This window comes from Anabrus simplex, chromosome 2, assembly GCF_040414725.1.
Source record: "Anabrus simplex isolate iqAnaSimp1 chromosome 2, ASM4041472v1, whole genome shotgun sequence".
Lineage (NCBI taxonomy): Eukaryota > Metazoa > Arthropoda > Insecta > Orthoptera > Tettigoniidae > Anabrus > Anabrus simplex.
In genome coordinates, this window is record NC_090266.1 from 612,116,267 (window position 1) to 612,128,454 (window position 12,188).

Here is a 12,188-nt window from a genome sequence, read left to right on the forward strand (position 1 = left end):
GTTTTTAAAATCGCGAATATATTTAAGAAATTTCAACTAAAAACAGCTTTCCGAACCAGAAATAAAATATCAGAACATATATATAATGCACACAGTGTCAATAAAAAAGATATATATACTAATTCGGGAGTATACAGGCTCACTTGTAACAACTGTAAAAAGTTTTATATAGGTAGAACCGGGCGAACCTTAAATCAAAGATATCAAGAACATTTTAAGGCAATAAAGTACAACAAGTATTCAGCTTTTGCGGAACACATTTATAACAATAACCATAGCTTTTTAGGGATCGAAAAGGACATGAAGTTAATTTTTAAAGGTAATTATGGATTTGAATTAAATACACGTGAAAACATTGAGATATTTTTAGCACAGACTAGGGAACCAGATAAAATTTTAAATGAAACAGCCGCAAGCAACATCTTGTTTACAATCTTGAGTTGACGTAAACATCAGGTGCTCACTACGTAACCTTGAGGTGACGTAACATCATGTGCTTGCAGTGCGGTTCCGTAGTTAAAGCTGAACGCTTGTTAGTACTCGACCAACAGCCTGAGCACGAAGGAAAGCCAGCCTAAACATGTTGATGTCAACAGGGCTACAAATTTAAACTCTTTTTTAACTCATTTTGACGACACACTTATGTGAAATTAAATTTAAATATTAACACTGATGATGGACCTTAGTGTCCGAAAACCGGTTATGTTTTAAAAACGTGTGTGCTGATACGACTGTATATATCAATAATAATAATAAAATGAGTGGAATGTGTAATCTAAAATGCCCGACTTTGCTCCAATTCTTTCTTTTCCGCTCTCGAGACCGATTCGGTCCGGCTCAATGGCTAAATGGTTAGCATGCTGGCGTTTGGTTCAAAGGGCCCCGGATTCGATTCCCGGCCGGGTCGGGGATTTTAACCTTAATTGGTTCTTTCCACTGGCCCGGGGACTGGGTGTGTGTGTCGTCCTTAAATAGATAATAGGCTACAAGAAAAACAAAGAGAGAATAAGAAAACACAAGAAAAAGATATCCTTAAAAGTCTAAAACGTATAAAAATACTTTTAAAAAATAAAAAAATTCCCGTGTGCTGCGAGCTGTAGGATGTAATCCTACCTGGATGCCTCGCAATCGTCGACAGGGTAGCTTCCTGTGATACAGGCCGGACCGGATGAGTTCTGTGACTGTTCCTCTTCATTTATATTATGTGTTTTTAAGTGTCAGATCATCCCAGAAGTATTTTTGCCGACGAATTTTTCTTCTTTTGAATAACACAGCAGGCTGTGCTGTGTGGCATCTCTTCAAAATAACCAACATCCACGACTTACGTTGCATTTAGGATATCGTCTTCGAGTTGTCGCGTACAACTAGACACAATCACACACTGGACTGTCTTATACCGAATCACCTATTTATTATTATTATTATTATTATTATTATTATTATTATTATTATTATTATTATTATTATTATTAACAAATACATAGCAAATGGGAAATATCCCGGTGGCAATGGTCACTTACAGTAGTGTAATAATAACCAGCATACCGATGTGGGCAAGTTTTCCTTCGTAAACAGGACCAGGACCGGAACTAGGAGATTTGTCAGGGGGGGGGGGCAAAGATCAGTATGCCGCCCCCATCCCCTGATCGCCCTCCCTCGCCTCCCCTACCACTAAAATATAATACCTCCGTTATTTTTTTAGACGTGGCAGTTGAAATTACACACCATATGTATACTATTAAGAAGTTTTATTTATGAAAAACACTTATATTAATACATGTGTACATATTAATATATACATTACATTTATATTGAAAATCACTTATATTAATACACTTATACATGACTAATACAAATAATTTGTTTGTAGTGTAACTTAATTGTAACTACGCAAAAATTCGTTATGTATTGTACCTCAAAATTGAATTCTTCGAGCCTTCTTAGCTGCAAATGTACTGATGATGTCGTCAAAGTTGATATGGGATGCTCGTTTGTGTTCAGTTTATATTATACTTAGATTAGAGAGAATCTCCTGTCCCATTGTACTTCTCATGTTGTTTTTGATGATTTTTAGTTTGCTAAAACTTCGTTCCCCAGATGACACTGTAACTGGCAACGTGAGAAATATTCTCAGTGCAGTAGTAATGTTAGGGTAGCCTTCCTCTAGTTTATTTTTTAAATAGACTTAACAATTCTTTTGATGTAGCTTCCTTTAAATTTTCGTCAACTGATAAAGCGTGGTGCTTGAAAGTTTCTATTTCAAATTTAAATTCTTTCGTATTGAGATCAGCAGTGTAGATATTTTCCAATTCTTCTGCTTTCATTTTTAGACCTTTTGTTTGCATTTCTTTAATTCTAACTCCATTCAAATATCCAAACTTGCTGTTTATGTTGCCCAAAGCCTTAAAACTGTCACTGAGTTCCGTAATCATCCGGTCAATGACCTCTAACATAGCTACTTGGTACAAATTCTCAGTACTTGTCGGAGCTTCATCGTCACACAGCTCATCTGACATTTCTTTCTTGCTTCTTTGTCTTTTTTCTGAGAACTCAGATGGTAGATCACTCATGCTTGTAAGAATTTACTCTCAGTAATGGCCTCAGATGGAGCAAACCCTCTGCAAGACTTCAAGAGCGTTAAAAGACCTTGAAGGTTCCAGGCAGCCAAATCTACTCTTACATCTTTTCTTTGCAAAAACTCATTGACATGATTTATCTTTTTGAACAAAGCAGCCAAAAACATGTGAAAGCGATGAATTCCAGTTTATCAATATTTTTCAAAAGGGAGCTGGCCTAACTCTTAGTTTGAGGTGTTGCGAGACCATAGTTTTTAATATCCTCTAGAGCCTGCACAACTTTACCGTAATGTTTATACACTGCTTCGACCGCATCTAGTCTTGCAGACCATCTTGTATTGCTTTCACGGTACAATGTCAGTGGCACATATTTTCGGAGAACTTCCCAGCCTGAAGTTGAAGCCGCAAAGAAAGAATACATGTTCAAGGTTCCTAAACAATTCTGAGCCTCAATAGTAGCTCTGGCCGCATTAGCACCAAGTAAATTGAGGGAGTGAACAGCACATGGAAAAAAATGTTAGCACGTTCTCCTGAAGTAGTCTGGAGTGAACTCCTTTATACTTCCCGGCCATATTTGCCCCATTGTCATAGGATTGGCCTCTACAGTTCTCTAAGTTAAGTCCATCTCTGTCTATTTTTTAAGATTTCTTGGCTGAGACCTTCACCTGTTTTGTCACTAACTGGGAAAAAATCAATTAAACTTTCTTCTACCTCCGATGTATTTGTTTTGACGTAACGAACTACTTGAGTCATTTCCTCACTTTGGCTGATATCCGGAGTGCAGTCAAATATTAAGGAATAATATTTCGCATCCAAAATGTCTTGTATTATCTTTTGCCTTATGTTATTGGCAATAATTTCAAGGAACCCATCTTATATTTTATGTGAGAAATACGAGACTTGCCCTTTCTTATGCCGCTCAATATGTTGTACAAGAGGGACATTGTAATGCGATATAAGTTCTACTGTGTTCAAGAACTTTCCACTGGATGGGTCGCTGAAATCACAGTAGTTGTTAGTTCCTCGGAATGAACTCCCTTGCTTTGCTAGGAATAGAATAGCATCAATAATGCAGCGCAGTACCGCCTTCCAGTGAGACTCTTCTTGATGGATCTGGTTTTGGAGTTCTGCATCAATACCTTCCTTTCCGAAACAAGATTCTAAAACTTTTCACAAACAAAAGCAAAGTTTGTAGTTGGATGAATTTTCACGTTCAGGCTATTTTTCACTGAGTTTTCTCCAATTAGTAACTCCGATTTTTTAGCTAAGGAAGGCAATTGATTTGATGCTAAGTGTGGAAACAGCTTGCAGTGAACACAACATAGAGCTTTCTTACTTTCACTATAGCCTAACCATGATCTCTTTACTTTTCCTCCATTTTTGAGAACTTTATAAAACAAATCTTTGGTTAAGTTACGTCCTTCTCTGCTGCTATTACTTAAATTTGGCTCAATCAGATTTTCAAAGCTCATGTTTGTTATGTTACACCTTTCAAAATCTGAACCAGGATCCCTAAAATCAAAGGAAAACTCGGACGTTCCTTGAAGACCAGTTGTAGTGTCTGGACGATATAATAATTCGTCTTCATTCGCTTCACCAGTAGGACTGAGTTTCTTTCAAAGTTCGACATGTTGCGTGCCTTGCTCTCCAGCTTCAACGTCATCTAAAATATTAAAAGCCGGGATTAAAATTCAATCAGTAATATGATATATTACAAAATGAAGTACGGTATTAAAAAATTGTCGTAAAGTCCGATAAGGCACAATTAATTCCTCTCTTCCCTAATGTGCTATAATTTAATTATTGAAATAAAAATTAACATTTACTTACCTGATTTTTCTTTTGAGACGTCATCCTCATTAGCATTAGGTTTTAAAAAATGCTTCTAATTTTGATATTTTTGATAGCACATAGCTTTCTTTCTTCCTTTTTTCTTTGGCAAGTTTTCTATACTCTGCTCCACTGAGTCATTTTCTGACATCCATAATTTGGAAACTGAAAATAATGCAGCTCAAAGTGTACTAAACAATTCCGTTTACCAAATACTGATAAACGGTAACACGAATAACTAACCAACACTCCGAACACTAATAACTAAATACTAAATGCAAATAAAATAAAATAAAACAACTGTCGGGTCGTATCAACACACGCAGACAATAGTGTACGCAGGCTACATGTGTAGCCGTCGATAACGACAACGATGACTGCAGATGTCTGTTTAGTTTACTGTTTATTGCAAGCAGAGTGGAACATGGGGAGACAAGGGGTGAGGTAGATGAGATGCTCGTGCATCGCATCAAGATCAGACTGTTTTCGAGCCCGACCCCGCTGCCGAGCGCTCAGGCTACTAATTATTCATATCAGTAGTAGGCATAACAGTATAAGACTCACTCCAGACCCATGAATTACGTTAATTCTTGTGTCATGTCTTATAATGAAGAAAACAACTTGGTACACAGTGTGTGTAATAAAGTTGATGAATTGGGCAACAAAATCAAATACAATTAAACAAAATTAATTGTGGTATTATTATTTTGAAAAATTAAATAACTTATTATTTTTTAATAAAATTTTCAAATTTTGCCGTCATCTGTAATCTGCCGCCCGTGGCACGTGCTCCCGCTGCCCCGCCCTAGTTCGGGGCCTGAACAGGACCATAAGGGATTGGAATAAATGACCTGCAGCAGTCTTTGATAGATTCTTTTCCGGTATCAAGTCGTTTAAGAAGATGATTAGTGCTAGTGTAAATCGAAAAGTAAAAGCTTTAAACGACGGACACTGAATTTGTGATTATCTGCTGGATTTAGAATGTTAAACTAGTAGTATTTCTCCTAATATTTTCTCTCCATGGAATTTCTTGTTATAGGTACTCTTGTCTTCGTTGCTGTTGTTGGGTAATTATGCTAACTTTACATATGACGCAAATACTCTACAACATTGTAAGGAATTATTTCCTTCGCCACCAAAATATCGGTAAATACAAGCAATGGTCATAATATGATATTGAATGTGGGGTCTGATAACGATGTACACCTACCTGTCGAGAGAACTGGAGCAAACTCAAGCATTTTAGACTACACATTCCACTCATGCATAATGGTGGTTGCATATGCAGTAGGGTGCATCTTGCCTCGTCTCGAGTTCGAATAATGCACGCCTCTAGTATCCAAGTAGGTGTACCTACCGTAGCCGTCAGTTTCCGTACTTAGCCTATTCATTCGTGTACTTACAATACCACTGCATACAATCCCAGAATGCGTACCCTTTATAATTATGTTATACTGCGTCAAAATAGACCTTGCTAGAAATGAGAGAAATGAACGCCCTAATCTCTTGTTGACACGTATTTACGGAAAGGAGAAGGTGCGTGGTTTGCTATTCGCATACTCGGCGAAAATAACATTCAGCTCCGTCTACCTGTAGGCCTACGACACGCTGCTCGCCACACAATGTGGGGACAACGCTCTCGAGATCTCTCGCAAGAAATAGTGCCTGCGCTAGTCTCGAGAAATCACGAGAAATCTCGAGACCTCGTCTCAGACTGCCCATCACTAGTTACAAGTTTTCAGTGCATTTACTCTACCATCTTACTAGAACACACAGTTTGGTTTTATATCAGAAGATACCAGGGAGAGGACACAGGGGGCTTTAAAACTCACAGAAAATTGGGGCAAATTGAGAAGGCAACTAGAGGGAAAGGCAGCTCCTTTGGAAGCCAGAAATAAAAATATTTTCCTATTAACACCTTGAGTGCCACATATGCAGTAAAAAAATTCTATCCAGGCCATTCTTTCTTTTTTTCTATAGAGTATAAAATAGTCCACCTTATTACAGAAATGTCCCTTTTAGTCATCTTGGGCCAAAATTGTAGTCATAACATTGTGTTGAAATTGTGGTGACACATTGGTCTCACGCGGCCACTGACACTACCTTCCAGCTGTATAGGCCGCGTGAGACCAATGTGTCACCACGTATCCTAGCACAGTTCTCACCTTCCTGACACACTGGCATACGTCTGTCTCATTAGCTCATGAACTACTCAAGAATAAAACTCTATATTTGTAACATTGAAATCTAATCGGAAGTACAATCCAACCGATGTTACTAAAAGGAAGTTAGCAAGAGGAGAGACAAGAGCCCGTGAAAGTAACACTGGTGTGGTTGTTCAGAAATGGCATGATAAAAGAGACGTGTTAATTTTGACAACTAAACACGCTGGTGAGATTGTCTCTATTCACACGAGGGATGGTGAAGTGCAAAAACCACGGCGTGTTATAGAGTATAACAAATACATACCGTACATTGATTTATCAGATCATAAAATGGCTATAGTACTTCCCTGAGACGGAGTAAAATGGCACAGAAAAATAGCTATAGAGATAATGATCGGTACAAGTATAGAAAAGGCCATCTGTATTTCCAATCAACATGGGAATGAGAGTATATCTGTTACCCAGTTCAAAGGGGACATTATTGAACAGTTAACAGGTACCGGTATCGATGATGATGGTGATGATGATGATGATGCTTGTTGTTTAAAGGGGCCTAATATCTAGGTCATCGGCACCTAATGGTACGAGATGAAATAACAAAAAGTTCAAATTCATCCACTGAGACCAGAATGAAATAAAAAATGTCGTGAAGAATGAATGGATGGACATGAACCCAACAAAAAACAAACAAGAGAGGATCAGACTCAAAAAAAGATCGTAAATAATAGTATTACTGACCAAGGGACCACTTATAAACCACAACGATGCTTGATGTCTAAAGGGGTGCAAAATCCACGTCTAAGGCCCCACAGAATGGTACATGTCGCGAGTAAAGTAGAACCATGGTATTTGTCATGTTGGGGTACTAATTAAAAGTAGCGAAGACTCACAAGTACTCACCAGTATTGCACTTCGTACAGGTAACGCAGACCTATGGTGTTTCTCATACAATGGCGCCACGCATAGCCAACGCAAACCGATGAGTTTCCTCACCTAGGTGTACTAATCACGGGCGCCGGTATTCCTGTGGTGTTCCTCACATAGTGGGTACTAATCACAGTCAACGCAGACCCACGGTGTCGCTCATATAGTGGTACAAATCACAGGCTACGCCCAGACCCGCGGTGTTGCTCACATGGGTACGACGCACGGGTACTGGAAACCCCCAGGCCAGCCTCTTTACTGCTACTAATCACAAACCTATTTCGTACCTAATTTAATGGTACTACTCGCAAGTACAGGCAACCCATGGTGTTCCCCGCATGATGGTACGAATCAAAAGTAGTTTCATGGTTCTAATTCAATCATCCCCTGGTTGCCCCTTTTAGTCGCCTCTCACGACAGGCAGGGGATACCGTGGGTGTATTATTCGTCTGCGTCCCCCACCCACAGGGGGTAAAGAGAGAGAAAAAAGAAGACAGAAGGGATCCGTCACTTAGAAAAATGAAGTAACGGGCGAAGAAAGGCAAGGGCCACGAAGGGCGTGAAAATGAAAGACTCCCTGGGCCTCGAATGCTCTAATACCGTCGGGGTCGGAAAAGAACAAGAGTTGACCAAGGGAGGTCGGACAGTATAGAGAAAAATGAGGAGTCTGGCACAAGTAAGTGGAAGCAATACCGAGACTCAGTTAAGGGCCCCGTGGTCGCCAATCCACACTCCCAATTTGAGAGCCCCTTGGGCCCCTGTTAGTCACCTCTTACGACAGGCAGGATATACCGCGGGTGTATTCTACATGTGCGTCCCCCACCCGCAGGGGCTAGTGTGTTTGGTCCGCGAGAGGTATTTTATTTCCCTCAAGTCCGCCGGCAAGCCGGTTAGGACACCTCCCCCCTATCCGCCACCTGGGACGCGCCACGTGGGAGTATCACCTCTCCCTCTGCTACGCCTGCGTAGGAGGTTCGTGGGGTACCGGTATCAAAAATGTTCACATTCCCCCACAAGTACCAAAGAAACAGGTATTACCCCACTGACTGGAGGATGTAGGCCGGCAGGGAAGACGGAGATGCAGTAATTGTAATGAAGAGATCCATCAGGAATCAAGAAGGCAATATGACATGAGGAAGACTCTACAGTCTAAGTTCAAATGACCAGCCTGTGAAAATTCCTTCTGTTCAGACTGTTTCTTCAAAGTGCACAGATTTGTAGTGTGATTGTGAAACACAGTTTGAATCGTATTTCTTCAGAAAGTCTCATTTGTTATACTTTAAATTCATATGCAAAAAGTGTACCAATTTGTGGTGTGATTGTGAATGAGACAAAGTTACAAATACTTTTTCTAGAAAGTTCATGTAATTTTTTGTCCTGTTTTAAATTCGTCTATAGACCCTGATATTAGACGATGAACAATGAGTACACTATACAGTACAACCTTTTGTTATTTGTACACATGACACGATCAGAGAACAATAAATAATATCATAATTTATTTATTGTGGTTGATATATTACAGTGACGTACAACCTTCGTGGTGCCACATCGGACTCGCAAATGGACAGGTCAAGAATAGATTCGTGACGTACTGGCCACTTACTTTCATTTAACATACGTTTACACGTCAAATGTGACGACAGTATGGCACCACGAGGCCCGAGACTTTGAGAATGCGCGTGAGTCCGCTGTGGACTCACGTGGCCCGAATGGCATTAAGCTCTGTGAGTGAACGTTGTTCTCACGTGGCACTCAAGGTGTTAACGAAGTAATGAAGAACCATTCAGTTTCTACTTTTCCCTATTTAGTTTCCTCCAATCATTTGAATGGCTAGAAAATTATTTTTGAGGAAAACTAGCACTGTTTAAGATTATACTCTATTTTGCATGTTATACAAATACAATTATTTTCGTGTGCAGGAGGCGTTCATTTTATTTATTTACTGTTTTCTTACAAAATGCACTCCTTTGTTTCTTTAAGACATTTTACTATGATATGAGAATATAATTTTAATTTATTACAACTTACCAATAATTTTTGTTTAGATTATGAATAAATATTCTTCATTTACATGTCTTTTAAATGAATCACTGTCTCTGCCTTGCGATGCCATTTGATAATGAAGTCATGGTCGAGACCGCTAACATTTCAGCCAGCCTTTGCTTACAAGAATTACAAAGAAACTGGAAAATTTGACCCTCAGAGAGTTGACAGGCGGGCGGGGAAGCGAGTACCTTCCACTCTGCATTAGTGCTGGGGACGGAGCGGAGCGGAGCGGAGCAGTTGTTGTGACGTCATCACCCGGTAGTACCGAGTGAACTACCGAGTGAATGTCCTGACGCGGGACGTTTAAACACGTTATAGGTATGGCACTGCGAAGGTATTGCATCCCCCTATTAATACCCTTCTCTCACAACGTAAAAACTGTAAATAAGTGCATATATATTCACTATAATTGTTATATACGTAACTGCTAGGGAGTAGGAGGTAGTATGTGGAATAAAAGTTAGTAACTCGTATAGTTAACTCATTCGAATAGTGAAATAAAGTATGGCGCACACTTACCGAAAGGGTTTGTATACAAGGGGATTGGAAGTTAACAGAAAAGTAATGTATTAACAATTATTTCGTAAGTTCATGTGATACGGTACACTGTTAATGAGAAGAATAACCTGAATATAAAGAATCTTATCAGAATATAATGAAAAACACTGACATAATTTCATATACAGGATGACAAAAGTAATTACGTAAATGAACGTTGACTGGAATGTCCTTCTTTGCAAATGTGATTACAAAACATATCTGACAACATACTACTATACGTCCCAATGCCAAACAGCTATCAGTAGAATGCTTCTATAAATACAGTTATTATATATTATATTATATTATATTATATTATATTATATTATATTATATTATATTATATTATATTATATTATATTGTATTTGATGTGCCACCACCCGTCGCGTATGTGCGGCCACAAAATTTGCATTTTGCGTGTTTCCTATTATCAGTGATGTCAAAAAACTGCCAGGCATCCGACGGTTTTCGTGGCATTTGTGGAACAACGTTCTGTAGAAATTTCTTTAAATTCCTTTAAATATTCTAAAAATATAACTACTATCTACGAATATGTTTAAATATCACACTAACACCACAAATATAATCTAACAGACTTTACATTATCTACAAAACATAACAAGCGTAGGAAATATATACGTACATTCGAAACACACAGATTGAATACAGGTACTTTCGTACGTGTGTTGTGCGCTACACTGTGCTCAGGTCCTCCGCGAGTACTCGCAGTTGTAAGCGGAGGGGATCGGTGGTGCGCTCTACCGCTACAACCGGATTACTCATCGGTATTACTCGCTCCGTCCCCACCTCTACTCTGCATGTTTCGTTCATGCTAGATATCCCGTACTTCGCTCTCCACATGCGCTTATTCTTCACATGTGTGCAAGCGTTAAGCGTCTAATGGATGTGACCAGTAAGAGTGTGTAAGCAGGTATTTGGTGGTTCTGAGGACTGTACTCATTTCTTGCCTGAAATGAAAAATTCTGGCCATGATATACTAAAGATCTCGAGTGTACACCAACCTGGATACCTCGCAATGGTTATCAACAGGATAGCTCCTTGCGATACAGGCTGGGCCAGAGGTGTTCTGTGACTATTCGCCTTAAGCGACATTGTGTTTTTAAGTGCTGGATCATCCCTGAAGTATTTCTGCCGACGTATTTTACTCCTTTTGAATAAATAACACAGCGGGCTGTGCTATGTGGCATCCGTTCAAAATAACCTACATGCACGAATTACGTAGTTTCGGACATAGCCTTAAAGTCGTCTCTTACAATTAGACAATTACACATTGCACCGTCATATACTGAACTATCTAATTATGAAGCGAATACTCTATAACATTGTAAGGAATTATTTCCTTTGTCACCAAAATATCTGTAAACACAAGCAGTGGTCATATGATACTGAATGTGGGGTCTGATAACGATGTACACCTACTTCAATCAATAAATGAAAAAAGGTTCCACCTAATCGATACTTTCTCTTTTTTATTTAGCCTTGGGCTATTTATAAAGACATTAATAATCACAGAACATGTTTCGATTGCTTAGCAATCATCATCAGCTGTTTTACATGTAGCTTAGGTAAAAATAGCATAAAATCAATCTCATAATTTACATTAAAACAGGTGTTAGTAGAAAGCGTATAGAGGGAGGGGAGTGCATTGAGGGCGGTTGTTAGCTGGACATTAAAATTAATATTAAAAACACATAGTGAACCTAAGACATTTTAGTCCAATAAAAGTCCTGAGAGCTTTTCCAATAAAATCACTTGCTGTTAAAAACTTGGAGATTTAGGGTAAAATGCTCCTGTTGAAATGTTTATGAAGTGTTTATGTCTTCTTAAAACGGCTTCTGGTTTTCTTCCCCGTCACTTGTCTCTTATTAGGTGGAAAAGTGTGGCCCGCTGTTGAATGAAGTCTACTATTTGGTGTTCAAGAACTTTTTAAGTTAGATTGTCTGTATTACGACCTGTAACCGGCAGAAAAAGATTGCGTCAATTAATTGTGGTCACCTAGAAACGTATTGCCTAGGGAGGCTATTTAGTATTGGAAGATGTGGAAATATAAACTTACCCTTGTCCTGTTTGTTTTCTTTACTT